This window comes from Tasmannia lanceolata, unplaced genomic scaffold (assembly GCF_043159265.1).
Source record: "Tasmannia lanceolata isolate RefF3 unplaced genomic scaffold, GAP_Taslan_0.1 ptg000008l, whole genome shotgun sequence".
NCBI classification, from domain to species: domain Eukaryota; kingdom Viridiplantae; phylum Streptophyta; class Magnoliopsida; order Canellales; family Winteraceae; genus Tasmannia; species Tasmannia lanceolata.
This window is the reverse complement of record NW_027518685.1, coordinates 70,192,597-70,211,219: the sequence shown is the minus strand read 5'-3', so window position 1 is coordinate 70,211,219 and position 18,623 is coordinate 70,192,597. Positions and strand designations below refer to the sequence as shown.

The 18,623-nt window shown below is 37.8% G+C and overlaps 1 pseudogene across 1 annotated transcript; it reads right to left on the bottom strand.

Annotated features, from left to right (window-relative positions):
- Positions 1 to 4,525: 4,525 nt before the first annotated feature.
- Positions 4,526 to 18,168, bottom strand: LOC143885572 (putative LRR receptor-like serine/threonine-protein kinase At1g14390; annotated as a pseudogene). The gene is made up of 7 exons (XR_013253505.1): positions 16,440 to 18,168; positions 16,020 to 16,153; positions 6,217 to 6,460; positions 5,920 to 6,128; positions 5,717 to 5,766; positions 5,404 to 5,515; positions 4,526 to 5,012 (listed from the first exon to the last, which is right to left on the bottom strand). The product of XR_013253505.1 is annotated as a putative LRR receptor-like serine/threonine-protein kinase At1g14390 (transcript).
- Between the last annotated feature and the right edge of the window lie 455 nt (positions 18,169 to 18,623).

The following is an 18,623-nucleotide window of genomic DNA, read 5'->3' as shown; positions in this document are numbered from 1 at the left end:
TTATGTTTGCCATGATAAAAAAAATAGAACAGAAAAGGGACCAAACTTTACAGGGGAAGAAGGGAGAGAACAATTATATTCTAAAATAACTTTTAAGTATTCTCGATCGAATATTTCAAAAAGTTAAAGAGATGTGATTAAAGAAAAGTTATGTTGAAAACTGTTTTGAAATGTTTTCATAACGATAGCTTATGCTAAACACCTAACCCGGCCCGGCCCGGCTCGGAAAACTTGCTACTCAAGCCCCGGAATGATATTCCAAATCAAAGTAATTGAAAACATGCTACTCAAGCCCCGAAAAATGCCCTACCTTTGGACATGATGTGCCCCCTTCTACACTGGGTTGATCGGCGTTCGGCTCCCAAGATACAACAATCCGTTGGGTCTCTTCCAGAATCGATCTGTGGGGATGCGGGTAGAACTCACACTTAAAAGCTAGCCGTTAAGGGGAGGGTGCCCATTCCCTTATAAAGTCCATCCACATCTATTACACTTCCGATGTGGGATCTTTGCTTTCACGTGGATCCCCCAACAATCTCCCCCTCCATGTGGAGACAACATGGGAACTACGAGATCTTCCCCGAGAGATATTTTACCATTCTCGGAGGCATACCGGGGTTACTGAGATCTTCTCTGAGGGATTTTTCGTCCTCAAAGGCACACCAGAGTTACCACGGCCTAGCATTGATACCACTGGTTGTTTGACATGGTATCGGATGCAAGGGTCCCGAGTTCAAACCTCCTTGAATACAAAAATCCATATGCAATGGCCAAATCCAAAAGAGAGGACACATGTGCCACACGTAGGCCAACCCTAAAAGAGGGGCCACAAGTGAGGGGGTGTAAAAGTATAAAAGATTAAATAATGCCTTCTCCAGCCGCTTAAGCTTTTGAAGCAACTGGTTGTTTGACACGATCCCTCGAACTCGTCACCACCCGTGTTACAAAAGATGATAAAAGATGTAACCAAAAATAAATCAATGGAGTTTCTGGAGAAGAAAACAGATAGCTTTTATAGAGATAAAGAGACCTCACCAGAAAGTGGTCCTTCTCCCATTTTGAGATTATCGAAACAAAGATTTTGTACGGAAGAATAAACATGAAACGTCTCCACCCCTCCTAAAAGCCCTCTTAACGTTTCCACTTTCTTTCGTTTATAGGTTTTAATGTCTCCCACCATTTCAACCCATAAAAAGTAAATAGTAAATAAAATCTTTTGATTTCTTTAAACATTGAGAAACATTAAAACCAAAATGTCACATTTTCATCCCTTGGGACACCTTGCATGTAAACGAAGGAGAAGTGGGTCTTGATAAATGTCTTTTAAAAAGGAGAATAAAAGGGAAATGATAAATGCACCCATTTTCATCCCTTGGGACACCTGGCTAGAGTGTATCTATGACTGCAAAGGGGCTGATGTACTTCACATTTAAGGAATGAAGTGACTTGATTGCCACGTACAATGCAGCCGGGTGTCCCAAGCGATGGAAAGGGGTGCATTTATCATTTCCCGAATAAAAGTGTCTTTCATTTTAGCATTTTCCATTTCCATTAAGGCCCAGTTTGGATTGCAAGAATTTTTCGAAAAAGTAGGGAAAGGAAAAATATTTCAAAAAAATCCTAACTTTTTTTACACAAACCAACCCTATTCAATTTTTACTTAGGGACCCTCAATTTCTGATAGTATCCCTCTAAATTAACCAAACAGGGTCATAGAAAAGAAAAAAATTGAAAAAAATATTTTCATTCGGAAATATTTTTATTGCTATCCAAACAGAGTTTTAATGCTGGGCATCTTTCGCATGTGTATTTATTTTCGATTGAGCAGGGTTTGCTGAAGTTTTATTTCATTTACTTACATTTGCCTCGTACTTTCCTAAATGAAGTGTTCTTTACCTACATGTATCAGAATATGTAGGTCCCACCCATATCATTTAATTTGGACCATGTAACAGATCAATACACTCACAGAATCTTAACTATCTCTAAAAAGGCGGCCCAGTGCACGAGGTTGCCGCTATTGCGGGGTCTGTGTAGGGCTACATGTATGCAGCCTTACCTCTGCTTTGCAGAGAGGCTGTTTTCGTGACTCGAACTCGTGACCAGTATTGGAGCAACCTTACCGTTGGCCAAGAATCTTAACTATTTCTGCAAATGTACTTTTTCATCATTATTTCTTCTGTTCTTTTCTTGATCATTAATTTCTAGGATCTTGACCTGATGGTGACGATGATTAGCTGTGTGTTTTGTGCATGGTTGTAGATCAAGGTGGGCCCATGATGATCTGATGAGTGATTGAGACGATGGTGTTGTGTATATGAGAGATTTTCCCCCCATTTTTGTAGTTTCCTTTGGATTCCATGCCTGCAACATTGCCTCATGTCGGATGGGGATGAAAATGGTGGATTGGAAATGACCTTTCGTGTCCTTATATGGGAAGTGATATATTCGCCCCCTTTTCTTCCTCGGGCCACCCCTCTAGTGTATTTATGACTACTCTTTTCAACAGGGGTGGCCAGTGAAGAAAAAAGGGCTAGATATCATTTCCCTTCAAAAAGAGAATGTGGAATACACAATTGATAATTAGTGGGACCACCACCACGAATGTAAGGTGGGAAACTTGGTAGGTAGTGTGATTCAGATGGTCGTCTGAAGTGTATAACACGGCATAGATATGGATAATTGAAATGGAGATTAAGAGACCTTTCATTGAAATTGTTGGTAATCTTTTGGAGTATATACGGGAAATGATACTTTTTCCATTCTTTTCTAATATTTTCACCCATTTTCGTTTATCTTTTCCTAAAAAAGATGGCATTTCCAAACTTTGTTTGATTTTTAAAGGAAGGGAAAAAATGCAAGAAAACCGAGTAAGAAATATGCCACCAAACCAATACTCAATTCGCGGTAGAGTAGAGTAATTGTATTGTCAATATGTTTCATTTGGGCACACCTCATTGTGTGACAATGGGGCATGCCCCACTAGGACATAGTGGGTGTCAACTTAGGTTGATCTAAATCGCCCATTTCATGTTGTGACAAATATATATCGGTGGATGAACAAAGTGACTCTTTAGAACAAAGAATCATAATAGGAGAGACAGAGAGGTAGGCAAGGCACAACGAAGCTTTCTCTTATAGATTCTTTTTCTCCACTTATGAAGGTGGCTACACAGAAATAAGGCCCACGAAAATTGTTGGGGTTCCACGCAAAAGCAAAATAGTCCCACATCAGTTAAGTAAGATGGATGGGGGTGGATTATAAGGGAATGGGCACGCTTCTTCTAACAACTAGCTTTTAGGGTCGAGTTCTACCCGGTTAAATTCCCTACAAAAAGAATGCATACGCCAAGAACAAGGTCTACACCTCGAATTTTGGACAAGTATGCCCTTACATATAGGAAAAGAGCAGAGTTAAAGGGGAGAAAGTTATCTTAAATTTGAGACCGCAAGCCTTTTTTTTGTTAATAGAAAATAAAAAGGATAAGAAGGCACCACGTCAAATGAAAAGTACCCTTTCATTTTAAAACAATACTTTTTCACAACCTAAAGTGTCTTCTAGTTGGAAACATCATTTCACACAGAGAAATGTCTCTTTCAAATTTCTTATTGAAAAATCTCATTTTTCTATTTTAAAAAAATAAAATATTTTAAAAATATTCAACATTTCAAAGGCACACCAATCATGCATTATATCTTAATAATATGTGTTTGTCTTTGACCCCTTGATCATGAGATGAATATCACAAGATATTGTGTTTTATTTTGGATTTAAAACCACTCTCTCCATCTCTTGTGTCTTGATTTGGCTAAAACCTTTGAGAGATTGGATTATGCTCAACTTGTATTATATTGTGAGAGATTTCTTCTTCATTCTTCATTCATTTTCATTGTAAAGGTGGAAGGACACCAATATTAAACCCCTTGAAGCTTCAAGCTTGTATGGGCTCACATACGGCCTACTAGGGAGGATAGCAATAGTAGATTTCATCAAGGAGCAAAACTTGAGAAGAGTGGAGTATGCCATGGTTTGAAGGCCGAACCACTATAAATTATTGGTGTACATTTCTCTTTCCCTTATCTTCTTTTCTTCTCTTAGTTATGCTTATCGTGTTTATATTTTCATTCTACTTGGCTAACCACTCAACTAAAGATTAATAAGCAAAAGGGTTAGGATTAAAGATCAAAGTTTAAAGAGCTTAAAATTTTAATAGCCAACCAATTCCCACCCCCCTGTTTTGTGGTTGCCCTACTTGGGATTCACATTGATTTAAGCATAAGGCTTTGGATAGATCTGAAGGCCACATCAAAACTAAGTTCTTCAAGGAGAGTATTCAACGTTCAGATAAGTGCATCATCTGCACCTTCAATTTGATCATCATGGCAGAGGTAACGATCTATTTGCGCTTAAGGTTGATTAATTTTCTAACAAATATCATCAGTAGGCTAAATAAAAATGTATAATTTAAGAAAAAAGTATAAAATAAAAAATATCATTAAATTATCATGTTAATTTCACAATGAATTATAAAAATGAAAATATCTTGATATTTCTTAAAATCTCGGGATTATTTCGGGATTTTCTCGTTTTATAAGACATCTTATTCCCCCTGCTCATTAAACATATCCTCCCTTCATTATCAATCACTGTCATAAAAAATAGAAAGAATCATAGGACAATAGGATGGGTAGAAATATACAAACAAGTATCATGATCCGAATTTTTGAAATACCACCAAGTGATAAAAATCAATACAAAATGAAGGATACATTAATCTCTATGAATGTGTACCGAGGTTCTCGCTGTTCGCCCATCCATCTTGAACTTGAGCTGAATACTGCAAGTTCCAGAGAACATCTTCTATCGATGGACGCTAACCAATATCTTCAAATAGACAGTTTATGATGATCTCAACTGCAGTTTTTAAGGACTCATAGGCAAAAGTACCTCTAATGGAAGGATCACTTTTCCCCCTCAGTTTTTTCGGGCCTTCTGCTAGGCCTCTCTCTAGCTGTGAACCACAAAAAAACATACATAAACTTTAAAAAAATTACTAAAATTTCAACATACTATGATGAACTAAAAATCTATTCATGATTCAATCTTGATGTCTAATGGCGTGTCACAACTTGCAATCATGGGTTCAAAATTTCCTAATACAAGGAATTCATTTCGTTAACATACTACCAAAACCTTCTTTCTCCAGTTATTAAAGGAGTTTTTTTTTTTTTTTTGAATAATCCAAACACTTGGATATTTTCTGAAGAGATTTCCATGTTTTAAAAAAACTAGAAATATGTTTTAGAAATAGCTGATTAATAGCTTAGAAATAGTTTTAAAAAAACATTTCAATTTCTCTCTCTAAATGCATTAATAGTAAAATGGAGGAATGGGTTGTTTACCTTAAGTTTCAAGACATCCAATTCTGTCTGAGATGTGATGGGATTTCCTGTAATAATTTCTACTAGAATAACTCCCAGCTGATAAACATCTTCTTTATCACCATGTCCAGTACTGCAGATAAAGAAAGTAAAAACCAATTCGCACTGAATTCACCGTAACATGCTTGGTGGTCATCACTATATACACTCCCACATGTAAGAAATATAAACACTTTTTAGGCTGACGATGATCAACTACACTTAATTTTGATTTGGGTTTTATATAAGACACACTCCAGCTATAAGCATTATGTCAAAAAAGGTGGTTGTTTACCTGTCAAGATCGCCAAGTTCTGCTCCATTGAAAGGGCTTTCAGAACCGACCTACATTATTAAAGATGAAAATTAGCTGAAATTGAGACCTTTTGGTTCAAACAAAAAAAAAGATCAATAAAATTAGGGGTGTATTAAGTAAATGTAGATACTTCATATTAACAAAAAATAAAAACTGAACTATTCACTCTAAGTGGAGCTGACCTTAGTGATCTTATTGATAAATGGTATTGGAAGCTTATAATCACTAATTTTGGCTATGAGATTTTCATCCAACAAAATATTCTTTATATTAAAATTATTTCTTAAAACGCCAGGCACAATTCTTGTATGCAAGAATTGGATTCCTCTAGTAATTCCCGTAGCAGCAGCTAATCTTTGTGGCCATTTCAGCATCTCTTACTTTCGCCGTTCTGCCAAATAAATTATAAGAATTGAAATCTTATGATATTTCAGATATTAATGGCTGAAAAGCAATAGGATAATGGTTATTCCCCTTACCAGTAAGATGACTCCTCAGTGTCCCATTTGAAACGTATTCGAAGACAAGAAAGATGGTATCAGTGGCATTAGGGGATTCCTCATAAGTGACAAAGCAGTGTCCAAGAATGCTGACCTAATGGCGATGTCTGAGCTTTGAAATTACTTCCATTTGCTGTTTTAAGATTTTAAGAGCATGCCTTTGCTTTAGTTTCAGACACCTCACCACGACCACTGATCCGTCACTGAGCCAGCCTTTGTACAACTAAAATTGCAAAAGAAGCCAAGATGATGTGAAATTATTCAGATGTCAACATTGAAAGTGAAGCAGTCTATGTCTAGTAGAGATGATGTTTTAGCCATATTAATTTACAAAATTCTATCAAATTCATGGAGATATGACGATGGAATCATCACCCAAAGTCACAAAAGAATAATAACTTCCAGTTTTTCAAATATTGTATATTGGTCCAGTAAGATACACCATAATCAGGAAAGGTTACTGCAACATATGAAAATGGGAATGTTATCCCTATTTCTGGGACATTGAATAGAACAGTCCAAATCTTTTGTCTTTTTCATTTATTTTAATTCGTGAGTACATGTATGGCATCTGAAATCCTCCTACGAGATGCCCATGTCTGAAACTCTAATGACATAGACATTACTAGAAAACTGTAATTTACTGTCCTCTTGAGTTACTTTAGTTCATGAGCTATAGCTCCCAAATTTGTCTTACGTAGGTAGAAAAATCACTTGGTATGTTTTATGAATTAGGTTAAAAATATAACTAGTGATTGAAATATAACTAGTGATTGAAAGACACCATTTAGAGAGAGATATGGTAGTGCTTAAAATCTTATCATTGCTCAAGAAGTTAACCCAAAGCAAAAGTGGGTTGAATCAGGCAGTCAATGATTTACCCAGCGAGTTGATTGCATCGGGTGGATCAACGAGTTTTACTGACTCAGTAGATCTGAAATCAAGTTGATTTGGGCGAGTCAATGATTGACCAACTGAAGTTTCAAACATAGAAAAAGTAAATCCAATCAAGTACTTGTGGAAATATAAACCAGAGCATTGATGCATTTTGAAGGATCCAACTTTTCACTACATGAAATTATAAAAGTGTGGAAACTCAAAATGAACTGACAATAACAAATCATACAAGTGAAAATAAATATTTTTCGATAGAGTTGAACACTATTACCGACTGAATTAAGCCTATAATGTATGCAAATAACCTATATTACTTTGAGATCTTTAGCATGAGCGCGTGTGATTACTTGTTCAAATTTTGAGAAGATAAAAAATTCGGAAACCAGCTTAGTTATGTGGAATCCGTCAGACAGATTTTAACTTTAAACACCTAAAAACATTTCTTCTTTGCTCTTGATCCATTCATAACTTGGGAGTTAGGCTGCTAAGGGAATTGAGAACTGATAAGGAGGATAACTTTATATAAAATTCACTACCTGTGGACCCCGATCCGAGAGGATGGGTGCTGAGGACATGAGATCCTCTGCAATCCTCAAAGATCTCCACATGTGAAGGAGAGCTCTACCAAGGAACTCTCAAAATAAGTGCCACTCTCATAGCCTAGCACAAGTGGTGATAAATGAGATACCTCTTGATCCAAGGATAAATCCTCAAACCAAGACGTACCTAAAACAAACTCAGAGTCGCCATCCATGGATAGGCCATGGAACTCCAAAACAAATCCTCTGTGCAATAGATAACCAGATATATATATATATATATATATATATATATATATATAGGCCTTAAATTCAGAGCAAGTGACTATATTACGGGAATCATCCTCTGGTCGTCGTGTGAAGCAAATAGCCAGCAAGCTCTATGCTTTGTCTCGGGAGGTACACGCTCGTCAGTAAAGTAAGTTATTCGGGTAGCAAGCGGATTAGGAATTCCACTTTCCGGGAAAGCAGAAAAGATCACAACAACTCTTTAAGATTACGGTTAGCGGTGAAATTGAATCTTCGGCTTTGGAGATAGAGACAGTTGGCAGGTTCAATTGCTTAGATTTCCTTTCTTTTTAGCCTTTCCGCTCGCCTGCTACTGTAACTGAAGTCGGAACTCTTTTCCTTTAAAGCGAGAAGTACTCAAGGTCAAGCGGATAGAGGAGTTTCGGGAAGGAAGTAGTTTCAAGCTCTTTCAAACCTAAGCAAGCAACCAACCTAATAAAGGGGCTTGGCTCTCAAGCTTGTATAGTTAAGGCTTAGCGCCCTTACTAGTCAAGGTTTTCTTCGTTTAGTCAAGCGGTTTATAAAAGAGAATTCCTTCTGTTGCTAGCCGAGTGAGGTAGGTAGGTCAGAGAATTCCTTCTTTTCCGTACGCTAGACAGGTACTTTCGGTAGTTACGGGAAGGTTTCTAGGCTCACTAATCTATCTAATCTTTTCTTGTTGCGTGCACGTGTAGCAGTCATAGCTTGGTCACCGCAGTAACCTCCTTCTGTTTCGGTAGTCGGCTCATATTAACGTCAGGGGAAAGCCAAGTTTTACTTAAAAAAAAAGAAAAGATAAAAATGGATAAGCAATTTTGGTTCGAGTTTTTAGAAGAGTTCAATAACCTACAAATGTTTTCTCTATGTAATGACTCCGACGCTTTTTCTTTGGAGGACAGAGGTTGTTCTTCTTCTTCTACGAGTCTTGTGCAAAATATGTCTTATGGTTATCGTGAGCGTATCTTACACTGTTGTAGATCTTCTCCTTTGAGCCAGTCTATTATTGAGCAGCTACGAGCTCCATTTCTAGAGCTCCCTCGCCATTTTCTGGAATCATTTAGATTCCAGTCGGATAACCTACGTATGTGTTTTAGTTTTCGCTTTCTGCCGGGTCAGGATCGGTTCTTACATAATGAACTGCAGTTACCGAGATCCTTTGATAGGTTGTCTTTTTTGAGTAATTCTCTTGGTTTGTCTTTAAATAAAGGAGCTCTTCCGTTAAAATTGTTGTTTACTTGGAGCAGTTCCGGGGCTGGGTTACGCGGTTTGGTCAACGAGAAGTTTACTAAACTCATAGTTGAGGTCATTACGTATTCCAACGGCTTTTATGGGCGTTTCCTGGTTCTGGTCTGCATGGGCATTGGTTGTACTGTCTGGTTCGCGTTTGCGCCTGGCTCTTGCGATCAACCCCCCGTGGGGGGCACGTTCACCCCTTTTGACTCGTATGACCCCTTTTTCCATATGGAACATAAGGCTCCTGGCTTTCAGAGGATTAGTTTTGTGGAGAGTCGCGACGTTTCTGCGTCGGTGGAGTCGGCCTATATATATATATATATATAGGCTCCTGCCTGGTTACGAATGGAGAAGGTCCGAAGAGCACCCCCAATTCGTCCGAGTGCAAGCACTTAGTCTCTTATGCCATTTTTTTATTAACTCCAAAGAATTTTGGGCAAAATCATGTGAAATGGGAACGAAATATCCCTGAGAAAACGTCTACCTAATCATGCATGTCCCGGGGATTAAATAATAAGCACACACGAGATGAACGAAAGAAGTGTCACATAATCACAGCTAGGTTATGAGTGACATACCTAATGGGTGTCTAAGTTCTGGTGGACAAATGCATGCATGCTACAGCTAAAGGTATAAGGTCTGCACAGGAAAATATGAAAGCACAACAAAACATGCAATATAACTTGATACCACACAAGACGCAACACAACAAATCCTAAACTCTAAATGATTTCGCCCGATTCTTTGGATGGTCTGATATTCATCTAAAGCTGCCTACGTATCCCCGCCTCCACGAGAATCAAAGCAACGTAGTTCGTCGCACCTATTCTAAGCTATGATGCCTAAGGCATCTAAACCTCTATCCTAGACTCCACCTGAAAGACTGGACTAGTTATTAAAGCTTCTTGTGCAATTATTTAAATTCCAGTGGATTGTGGATTTTAGGACATCCTATATGCCCTAACTAAACGCAAGTTAGCCCTAAGCTAATGCAGGTGGTTCCTACAACCTATGTGTAACTAGGCTGTGTGTCCTAAGGAAAACAATGGGATCTCTAACGCATCCTAGGCCTAGTCATCAGTCGGCGATGTGAATCGCCAACTGACTGGACGGAGACGCGACAAACTCCTAACTCTGACACAAATACAAACAAAACACACAACACATCAAAAGACAAACTCCTAACTCTAAACTCTCTATCTAGGACAAACTCCTAACTCTAGAGGAAGATCTTGTTGAAAACAAGGTTTTAAAAGATTTTTGTGCTTTTTAAAGAATTCAAATGATTTATTTACAAAGTTTGGCTGGACTTGGGATAAAGATTCCAAACTGCACTACGTACCTCGTGAAAGAGGATCAAGCCAACATAGTTCGAAAATCGAACTCTCCTAACTACCACTAAAATTTAACACTCCAAATGATTTAAGGCTTTTGATGTTTTCAAATGTTTTTTTATTTTCAAATGCTTCCAATGTTTTTCCAAATGTTTTTGTTGTTTTAAATTTCTGATGTTTTTGGATTTTAAAATGTTTAATTGTTTTTTGGTTTCAAATTTCTAATGTTTTTGTGATTTTAAATGATTTCAATGTTCTTGTGATTTTAAGATTTCAAATGTTCTGGATTTTAAAATTTCAAATGCTTTCACCCTTTTGGTCAAAGGCCAAAGGGAACACACAATGCAACACCCTAGGGTAAAACCCTTAGGGTAAAGGGGAAACCCCAAACCAACAAATTAGTATCCCAAAATAAGATGAAACAATCCACGAACAAGTAAACAAGTGCCCCAAGAACAAAGAAAACAATCTAAAATCCTAAGTAAGCAAAGCTCTAATAAGACTGTGCTAGTCTCTAATAAAGAAGAACGACAACAACTCTAAAGGAGAAACCCCTAGCTACCAACACCAAAGAAGAGAGTACAAATGAGTCAGAGACTCTCTAATAACACTATCAAAACAAGGGTAAATAAGTCAAAAACTTACTCTAGAAAAAGGGGAGACTCTAACATGAGGCTGGGTAGGCCTCCTAAAGGGAAAACTCTCTAAATGAGACAAGGCTTGTCTCCAATTAGGGGTTCTATAAACGAAGCAAGGCATGCCTCCTAGACACAGAGGTGAGCTCCAAGTACCCCTATCATCACCCTTGTACTGATAAGCAAGGTCAAGGCAACTAAAAAAACTAAGTTAGTCTTCTACTTATGAGGGTATTCCACAAATGAGGCTAGGCAAGCCTCCTAAAATGATGAATTCTATAAATGAGACAAAGCCTCCTATGGGCGGACTCCTGTAACGCTAAATCCAAGGTATACACCCTAAGAGATAAACTCTAAACAATGAAGCTTGTCTTCAAAAGAGAACTGCCTCATGAGACAAGGTATGTCTCCTAATAGGGCTCTAGATGACTCTTTCCTTGCCCTTGCAATGAATTGGCTACTTTTGGGTTAAGGGCACCTAAAAGACTACGAACACTCTACCTAAAGATAATACAATAAACAAGCTATAGATAATACACACCTTCCCAACAATGATTTCTTAATGAAATACCCTAGTACAAATAGGAAACTAATTTTAGAAAAGATCACAACTATAGATAATACACACCTTCCTTTCTGTATCGACCAATACCCACGACCCTAAAGTCCATGTAGAGAAATAAGTCACAAATTACACACACATAGTCAAAGTGGAGTTTTGAACTGGGCTCTTGCAGAAAAGGTATACCCAGGTTCATGCTTTAATTTAACTACAGGCCATAATATTTAGTGAACGAAGGTTGGACTCCTAAACAGGGCAGGGGTACCCTGTGCCATAAAAAAAAAAAAAAGGGGTCCACTGCAACTTCATCATAAAACAAATCAGCCACAACCAAACTGAAGCATTCAAAGTGTAAAACAATCTTGTACAAAACTTCTCCAATTGGACCATATAAAAGTAAGATCTACAGTTTTGACATCCACCACAAGAAGCCAAACTCGTATTTATTGAAAAATCATGAACCTCAATAAATTCAAAACAGGAAATAACCTAAACTAAAACTTCTAAGAAAGTATACCCTACCATATAACAAAGAAACAATTACAGAATTAAGACATGAGGAATTTGTTCCCACATTACCATTCAAAAAAGAAAAAATAAAAAAATGTTCTCACATTGCAAAGTGCAAACATGTAATAACCACACAGCAAGAGAGACGTTTAGCAATTAGAACCTATCCACTCGAACGAATATTATAGGCGTCCAGAAATTCAAAGTTTTAAATTTAAAAACAAGAAGAAGAAAATAATAAAAATAACCGTGCACCTGCAAATAAAATGCAAAGTGAAGCATGCAGTTCGAGGTGAACCCTACAATGTGCAGTTAAGTTTTAACCATCCATAATACAGTTAGATGAAAATGACATATAATAATCAAGTCATAGATGAAAACAGCGGCCTCCATAAACAGTAGAATCATAGTCAAACGCTCTAAGCATGTTGTGCACAAGAAATAGAATAAATACAAGGACCTTGAGACTTGTCCTCTCCGATTCTAAGATGAAAATAGCCACAATAACCTTACTAGGATGGTAAGAAAATTAAAATGAAGCGCGGAGCTTAACGCTAATTGAAGTTATACCTTAACCATCCAGAACAGACCTACATATAAAACCATAACTGCAAATCAATCCATAAAAGAAAATTCTACAAATGACATCCAAAATAAGAAAGAGTCACATTGAGCCCCTCAAGGCATGCCATATATAAGAACAGAATAAATAAGTAGAAATATCTGGGGACATGCTCCATCAAAATTTAACATAAGGATTCCAAACTGAAAATTCGCATGTAACATGTGCTTTGCTATGGCACATTGCATCCGCTGGATTCTAAGAGTAAAACATCTTGGCGCCCATATACAAGATACTACTTTATCTTTATCATTATCCAAAGTCCAAACAGAAAATTCTCATAAAGCAAATGACTACATAGATGAAACTGATTATTCAAAATGCATAAAGAATGAGAACCATGGGAATCAATTCCAAAACAGGAGACTCAAAGCTTTTCCTTTTTGCGGGATAACGACATATATTATTAAAAAGAGTAGCAAGAAACAGGAGGCTCAATGCGCCACCTGGCGTGATAAGTTTGTATTGTGACAGTAAAATGCAAATCAAAATACCAAGTAATGCATGTGTAAAAACAAACGCGTGCCGTGCCGGGCCGGGGTCCGAGGTCCGGGTTTGGGTTTGGATTTAAATGAAAAGGTTATTTAATTTTCAAAAAAAAAAAAAAAAAAAAAAAAAACCAAGTAATGCCCAAACAGATTCCATGAGCACTGGCCACTAAAAATGGAATAACAGGATAACAATGATAAGCAAAGTAAACTCCGGAGTCATAAAGAATATATACGAGAAAACTAATATAATGCATAAACCCCAATACATACCCGGTTGAGAGAAAAAATGAAGATCCCTCTTTCTTTGCCCCAAATCACGCAACTCACGAAATCCAGAATTTCACCAACGCTGATCACTTTCTATTCTATCCAACGCCAGCAAGCCTAAATAAATTGCTCTGGTCCAAAGCCTCCTCTTCTTCTTCTCTCCACTTTTTGAAATTACTGACCAGAGGAACATATCTGAACTAGGAAGTTTCGGTCTCAGAAAATGGGTGAAACCCAAGTAGAAGAGAATCTTAAATCTAGGGATTAGAACTATGTTTGAGTGAATTGCAATGGAGAGGGTGCTTTGGAACAAATTAAACAAGAGCTTGAGGAAGGAGCTAAGGGTGATGGTGGAGATAAAAATCAAAAAGGGTTTCCTGGATTGTTGGGCTGATGGAAGATGATGGTGGTGGAGAATTTGATGTGGGTTTCTGAGTGGCGGTGGATATTGAAATGAGGTGGTTGCTTGGGGTCAAATTTTAGGCTGGGGTTGGGTTAGAGATGGTGATGAAAAACAGAGAAATGGGAGGTTTAATAGGGGAAGAAGGTGAGGCTATGGTGGCCCGTCGGATGAGGTGGAGCCCAAGCTCCTTTCTTCTCCGATGGGGTACGGTGATGATGGTGGACGATCGGCCAGCAGTGGAGGATGGGATGACCGGATTTTCGGCGGGAAATGAGGCTAGAGAAGGAGGTCTTGGGGAAATGAGAAGAGGGGTTGCCGGCTGTGATGGTGATGGGTTTTGATGGGGATAAACAAAAATGAAAATGGAATAGGATCTGGGTGGTGGTGGTAAAGAGGGAGAGATGCGAATTACAGAGAAGGTGTTGGCCGGAATCTATGGCCGTTGCCGGAGTAAATGGGTTTAGATCTAGATCTAGGATTTTAGAGGTCAATGGAGGAGAGGTTTTGAGATGTGGCTGAGAGATGGTGATGGTGGAGGTGGGTTGCAGAGATGGTGATGGTGGAGGTGGGTTGCAGAGATGGTGATGGTGGAGATAAGGGAAGAAGAAGAAGAATAAGAAGATGGTTGTGGTGGGGGTGGAAATGATAGATCCGGCTGGAAATGATGCCGGAGAAGAAGGCCGAAATCCCTCTCTCACTCTCTCTATGCTCTCTATTTCTCTCCCTCTCCTCTGAGAAATTTTCAACGAAAAATCTCCTCTCCCCTTTAAAACCCTAATTCAGATGGGTTTTTATGAAAGGGAAAATGATATATTCAGACCCCCCCCCTCCCTACTTAGACAGCCACCTATAGTGTATTTTGTACATTTTCTAACCTACAGGGGGGGTCCAACTAGAAAACAAGGCAAGAAATTCTCTTTCCTTTCTATGATCCTAGCCCTTCAAATTGCCTTTATGAATAAAGGGCTGAGATCAAAAGCCTCGAAACCTCCTAGGAAGCTTCCAAGAAAGCTTCTTAATATTCTTTCATAACTAATCTTAGCCTTAAACGTCATTAACTCATGATTAGGCCTAATTGTAACTTAGAAAGGAAGGAAGGAATCTCCTATTTACCAAACTGCCCTGCTCCCGGATAATGCACCCTCTAATTATACTACACATTAATCTGCACACCCATATATCTTTCTGGACAGCCCGCTGCAGTAAATTTGAACTGGCTTTCTAGGTTCCAGCAAACCCCCTTTTCTGGCTAAATCACCACTCTTATTCCTACACTACACTACACTAGAAACTTCGCTCGTTTGCTAGGTAAACTCTAACGGATTCCTATCCTAAGGTACAAATTGGGACTCTAAAATGCTGATTTAGCAGGATTTCTAATCTAACGACGCTACTAGGGTTCGGTCAAAATGGGGTGTCTACACTACCTTACCACTTAATAGATTGAAATTTGAGGGGATTTTTGTGTTGAACCCACGAACAAAATATTTAGTATTCAAAAGAGTTTGACACAACAGGCATAGTCCAAAAATCAACAGTTAAATTGTTCTTGGCAAAGCACTAAAAGATAGCCATTTGATCAAGGAGATAGGCTGTTTAAATTATGGTGGCAACAGGGCAAATAAACAGGACTCGTTGAGGTCTACCAGATGTTAAAAATCTATCATCTATTTTTTGTAATCAGTTTTGTTTCAATGCTCACAGGCACATACATTGGAAACATTCACTTTTATGTCATGGTTAGAGCCACAACTTGGGTAGTCCATTCAAGTCTAGATAGAAGAAGGAAAATACAACATCATTCCCTTATCCTTTCTTTAGAGTGTATTAACATTTCGTATATGATCTACCTATTCTGTCGCCTTCATTAATCTATGCAATGGCTAGGGTGACACAGTCAACATTATACTGAAACATTTTATTACATGATCATTTGTCCCCAAGCATTTCGAACAAATATATAAGATTATTATTAAGAGTAGTAGGTGATATTTTCCATCCGAAATACATTCACTCTCATACCTGACCCTGAGATCCTTCCCCCATTAAATTCGACGGCTCGAAGTTATTTGTTGCTTCTTCGAGTTCCTCCAGAGTAAGAGCATGATATGGTGGGAGCCCAAGTGCTCCTAGCCTCATTGCCTGAGACATATGCCCTGTCAAAGATAAAATTGGCTTCACATATTTTAATCATTCCTATCAAAGAAACATTGAATGCTCCATGAAAGAATCCTTTTACAAAAGTCTATATACACTACCAAGCAGAAACATTACAAAAGAAATTCAGAAAGATTAGGCCCTTAAACCATAGACACAAGTCTGGAAAACTTGGATACATTTCTACTGAAATTTTCAAGGATCGTAAAGTGAAAGAAATATCATTCATGGTTATTCTATAGATAGATAGCAATGAATAATGGTGGAAGAGAAAGAACAGCTTACTAGATTCAGTACCCAGTCTTGGGGATATCTGAACTGACATTTTTCCTACGACAGATTTCTGAGATCTAGAGTTTCTTTCATTCTTTTTCCCCAATCTCCTAACTATCATGCATATTAACATCATACATGCTACCAAGGATCCCACAATTCCCCCAACAATTCCAAGTAAGAGGCCTAACTTGGTTTTCAATGTTTCCTTCTGTTTACTAGGCATAACTGCAGCCAAAGCTTCTACATGGCAAAATGAGTTTGAATGTTGATACTTTGAATCCCCAGAAGACAAACAATTCCATGAATACAACACAATTCGGTCTGAAGAATTTGAACGGACACAGGGAGGCAAACCTCCAATCAAAAGATTATGAGAGAGATCCACAAAATTGAGTCCATTTCTGCAAGATGTATTCATTGGAAGAGCTCCACACAATTTATTACCAGCCAAATCCAAGTACTGAATTGAAGGTAAAGAGAACAAAAGAGATGGGATTGTCCCCACAAGTTGATTGAAAGAGATATCTAATCTTTGGAGCTGATAAAGGACTGAAGTTCAGAATTAACACTAGAGTGGAAAGAATTGTTTCTCAATACTAGACTGACAAGCTTATTCCCCAATGAGGGAAACTCCGGTCCGAGGATATTGCAACCCAAGTCCAATTCTTCAAGAACTGTTAAGCTACTAAGATCAGGAACACTTCCATTGAACAAATTATCATGAAAAATAAGACTCTGAATGCTGGTCAAAGAATAAATTTGCAATGGGATTTTCCCATAAATAAAATTTGAACTTATATTCAGTACTTGAAGAGACGAAAATCGATTGATTTTTGCAGGTAAAGGCCCCCACAAACCCAATGACAAAAGTGACAGCACCTTCAAGCTTGACAACTTAGAAAGAGTGGTGAAAAGAGAATCAATCGAAAATTCGAAGATAGAGTTTGAGAAGAGATGGAAAAGGCCTTACTGGGATAAGGGGATCCTTTGTTTCCAATGACAGTTAATTCGGTTACTCGGTTTCCCAAGCAGACGATTTTAAGAGACTGAGAAGGAGGAATGTAACAAAAATTAGTCCACCTGTTCCAGCCATTGAGAACAGATGGGTACTCCAAAATGCGTTGAAATCGGGACAAGGCCATGGTTTCAGAGGGAAGCAATTGAGCAAAAGAGAATGGAAGAACAAAGAAAATGAGAATTGTAAGGAAGGTAAAACCATGAGGTTTTTCCATGGTTGAGAAGAAAAGATTGGTAAATGTAGAAACAACACAGATAAAAATATTTACATTCTAATGCGGCGATTTAGACTCCTAATTTATACATAACTATTACTATCTGTAAATAATCCTAATGCAAATAGAACTAAGAAATAAACAAAAAGGAAAATAAGAAATCTAAAGAAAACAACAAACAATGTCCTACATCACATAAATGAAAATTCAGCAATATAAGAAAGAAGCAAATAAACAAGAACTCCAAATTTTCTATTACTGGAAACTAAAAGACTAGAAATTAGTCACAGAATTGAGTCTAAATCTTAGTCTTTTCCATTTATGGAAATTAATTGTGGAGGGACTGAAACTCAAGATAGCAAACAAAGCTGAAATTTGGTGCAAAATGGAGTGTAAAATCTACAGACTAAGAAAGACCATGAAATATTTTCATGGTTGTGAATTTTAAGTACTTATAAGTTATAACAAAAAAAAACCCAGAAAGATGAGCAAACCCAGATGTATCATTTGTTAGAGAAATAGAAAAAGGAAAGAGAAAAACAAAAAAGGTTCAAACATTTCAGCAATTAAATTTAAAAATAAGAGCTTCAAAAGATGGGTCTAAGATAATTTGAAGTGGGTGTTAAGAAAATAAGTTGAGAAGAGAATTGCTCAGTGAAAGGAACCGAAGAGTAGAGTAGTGCAGAGCAGAGCAGAGAAAGGAAGAGGACAGCTTTCTGTAGAAAAAGAGGAGCAAGGCTAAAAATCTGTAAGAAAGTGGACGTGTCGGCGGCACGTGCGTAGTGTGAGAAGGAGCGTTGGGAAGTGAGCTAAGATCTGAGAGGGCATGGATTTTAGCAAGTCTACATCTTTAGATTCCTTCCTTCCATTAAGAACCAAATCACCCAACAATCCAACTACTGTATTTATCATTCCATTAAAATCGTGGGGCCCACCCTATCAAAGCAAGATGCAAAATGGT